We start from the raw sequence: 4,230 nt of genomic DNA on the forward strand, positions 1-4,230 counted from the left end.
GGAAAAAAGTATTTAGGGGATGCTCTAAAAGTAGTAACCAGTTGCCTTACACAATCGTCGTCTGTCTAGGAAGAGATAATAGAGAAAAGGAACTGACCTGTCGGGGAGAGCGGGGTGAAAAAGGAATAACACAAGGAAAAAATCTCAAAAGGGAAAGTTAACACAAAACAGCTAAAACAAGTGAGGGGTATCAACTTCCTCAAAACAATATCGACGACACTTTTCTGAATCATATTGAAGAAGATATCGAAGGGGACGAAAAACAGATTCGCCAGCATTCGAAAATAAAACCAACAACTAGTAGATAAAATCGTATCTATGGTGCTTTGGATATTTCGATGAGATAAAAGTAATAGAGGTGCGGCTGGGTTTAAGAAAAAGGAAAATACACAATGGACCGGTTGTTAATAAAAAACAAAAGAAAAACATTACGAACGAACCAGTCCTACATTGAAGACGTGCTTGTATATCTATGTCAACCAACTCATAAAACGCTAATGGATGTCTTTGGGTACATGTGACATGCATATCATTGCGTTTTGTAATTTTATTTCCTCCATTTATATTTTGAATAAAGTTTTTTACCTTCCCCTCGTTTTTCTATAACTGATCTGTCTGTCATTCTTTGTAAGCCTCCTGGTTAGCGTTTCTATACATTTTTAAGTACCTCCTCCAGCCCTTGTGTCTAATAAAGAGACTACCACTACTACTACTACTACTACTACTACTACTACTACTACTACTACTACTACTACTACTACTACTCAACGTTTCAGAATAGAAATACACCACAGGAGAGACATTATATAGTTTATTGAACCTGGAGCAATTTAGTCACATCTCTTAAGTTTTTCAAGTAGCCGTAGAATGGTGATCTTAAGTAGATTACGCAAATATAAATAAGAGAGGAGAAAAAGTGCATTAACATATAACTTTTATGTGGAGATTAACTTCAGAATGCGGAAAGGATCTTCGATCAACTTTGCATAGGCCTAGTACTTTATCTCTGTAGAAGCTTCCCGTTTTTGTTTAATACATGAGGTACTTTGCAAAATAGGATGTAAAATATTAAGAAACAACGGCAAAATGCAATAAATATATTGCAGCAAAATTTATAAGCATGTCCTTTTTAAAACGAAGTAAATCGGCACTATAAAAGAGAAGGTTAATTTAATTACATTCTTTAAATGAACTTTCTGTATACTTAATGTAAAGTGCACTTTTATATACAGAAAAATAGAAGCAGAAAACGTGGCGTTTTATACTCTTAGGCATGTATTGATTTCTGAGACAGGTGCAATAAGAGTGATTCTCGGAGTCGACGTACATTCAATTTAAATGATTCAATACACCACTGCACTTATTGACTTCGGATGGATAAAGGGTAAATTCGAACTTGGTCGGATTAGACCTCAGGAATATAAAGGATAACACTATATTGTGAGAAGCATTTAATTTGATAGTTTACTTTCTCTGCTAGTTTGCCAACTCTTTTAATAGTGATTTAATAACGCAGAAGAAATTACTGAAGTTGTCTTACTACCATATAGAAAACGTTAACATATACAGGAACAGAAAAGAACAAACAAACAAAAAAAAAAAACAGTGTCATTTTTTTTGTTATGTAATTGAAAACGAGTTTTGCTGTAATATTTCAATATGGCTCTGAAATCTAAATCTTACATGTCGAGTAAACTCCTTCTTTTACATCCAGTTCTATATTAACAAATAGTAGTCAATAGCCTTTTCTCCATGATACAACACATTGCTAACAATGTTAGCATCGTTAATATAATAATTGCACAGCTGGAAGTGATCTGCAAATGAATATTTAGCATAGAAATCAAAACTTCCGAAACATTTTGATTGAAATTACTGATGTTTCAAAGTAAAAAGTGATGACGGTCATACTGCCAGTAAAATATTTCCCTTCGCCGATATGCACGGGCGTATGCATGTTAGTGAGAATAATTACAGTCAATTAATTATCCAAGTTCTGCCATAAAAACGTATTCCAGCATCAGAGTATATATTTGTGTAATGGGAAAACGCTCAAATTCCATGGTTGATTAAGAAATAGAAAGATTGACTGGGCGTGTTACTTGGATGATATACGTGTCACATTATGACCTTGAAAAGGACATTTTTTAATGTTTAGGTATGAAGGTACTGACTCTGATTATGGTTTTCACATACTCTCTGATACCGATGAGAGCGATGTGGTTGATGCTCTTGGAAAGAAGCAATTTGATGGCTGCAGGGGAAACGTGTACAAAGGGGAAGAAGATCAGGACGAAATGATTGGTGTGAGGAAACCTGGGTAAACTAGATGTAGGAAAAGCAGAGACAAGTGAATGAGATGTGGATAAATGTAAGACGAGATTAGCCAGCTCTGAGGAGGGTAAGGGTAAGGAGATAGCACCCCATCACCACCACATGGGCTAATGGTTGGAGTGTGTATGCGAACAACTTTAAGCCATTAATTCAGTCGGCCTTTCCCACTGCAGTCTAGGATGTACGTATGTATAGCGCAGAACTGTACCAGATGTGGGGGAAGTACTCTGCTGTGAATCTCATTTGAACTTTGTAGAGGGTTAGCAATTGCAGGGAGTTGAAGTATTTTGACATTTTGAAATGGAAGGTCGGCTTCTAAGATGCAATCTTAGTAATGATGAATGGGCTATGTTGAAGCTATGAGATAGCAAGCAGATATCATCTGTGATTGTGAAGTCGAGCAATAGAGTGACTTCGAGTTCTCTTGTTATGCGTTGTTAACGTTCATGAATGGCTCATAGGATCATTTTCTTGATGTGTATAGTGACTGTTTCGTTGTTCTGTTGATGGAGCAATACTGACTTGACTAACATTGGAGAATGTTTCGAAATCAAAGAATCAGTGACGTTATTTAGGCTTCGTGTAAGTGATGGTTGAATGAGAAAAGTTAGGGAGGAGCGAAGGGTAGTCACATACACAGCTGTGGATGTTGTCAGACTTGCTGGTCAACAGTTATAGAAGAGAAAGAGCACAGAGGACGAACTCGAACCTTGGAACATACCATAAGAGAGCCCCATCGGTACATGCTGCGATAGTGCATTCTCTGAGAAAGTCTTCGATCCAAGAGACGAGAAACGAATGGAGTCCAAAGGCACTTTTCTTAGGAAATTCGCATGATAGACACGGTCGAATATTTGATGCTGTAAGATTGTTTTTATCAGATTTCTTGAAGCAGTCCTACTGGTAGTAATTTGTTTGAACGTACCTGACACTTTGTAATTAATTGAAAAGTTTTCAATGAGCTGATGTTACATGGCAAAAAAGAGCATGTCAGCAATTGTTGTTGGCTGAGAATGAACAGTTTTATCCCGAAATAAGACAGCAGTCATTAAATCATTAATTAATACATTTATTCTCGTCACTTTCCAGTTACTTCCGTTCTCCATTTTCTCTCATTGTCTTATTCGCTTTACTTTACTACCAACTAAATAGAATAAGAATTGCTTAGAAATTGCTTAGTCTTCAAAATTGGATTCTGAAGAACCCCAAGATTCTGTGAAAAAATTCTGTGTCCCACAAGATAGGCTGTCTTTACTGGAATTTAATATTGAAATATTTTATAAAGCATCAGTGTTCACCAATTTGAAAATAATAAGTTTTTTTTTATAGTGAATATGTTCTTTCCCTAAAATCCTTTAGAAGAGAGGAAGAGTTTGTAAAATATAAATATTGCTACGTGATTTTGGAAAATTGTATAAGGGATTAGCGACGAATAAGTTTTGAAAACGACTGGCTTAGAAGCTTAGCAGAAACAGAACAAGACCAATGAAAGAATATGTACTAAATCTCCTTCAGCTGGGAAGCCATTTTGTTTGACACAATGAGCAAAATTCAGTTCTATTTAATTCAATTTGACGTCATTATATTTTTAAAATTAAAAGTACAAACACCATTTTATCTAATGATAACAACAACAACAACAACAACGACAACAACAACAACAACGACGATGACAACAACATCGACAACGACAACAACAATCAGTATGAACAACTTCGGACTTTAGTTTTATCAAAAACTAAAGATAAACAAAGAAAAGGCTAAGTGAAACAAAAAGCAAAAATATGTGATAAAACGAACAAATATTTGCTCTTAAAATATACATGTAAACACATGCACAGGTAGACCTGAAACACAATACCGGAAGAAGTATACATATATATATATATATATATA

The 4,230-nt window shown here is 35.3% G+C and overlaps 1 protein-coding gene across 2 annotated transcripts in view; it reads right to left on the reverse strand.

The window, feature by feature from the left end:
- LOC106877595 (protein ANKUB1) overlaps positions 1-4,230 on the reverse strand; it is a 51,312-nt gene that overhangs the window by 36,226 nt on the left and 10,856 nt on the right. The window lies entirely within an intron of this gene.

Source organism: Octopus bimaculoides, chromosome 6, assembly GCF_001194135.2.
Source record: "Octopus bimaculoides isolate UCB-OBI-ISO-001 chromosome 6, ASM119413v2, whole genome shotgun sequence".
Classification (NCBI taxonomy): domain Eukaryota; kingdom Metazoa; phylum Mollusca; class Cephalopoda; order Octopoda; family Octopodidae; genus Octopus; species Octopus bimaculoides.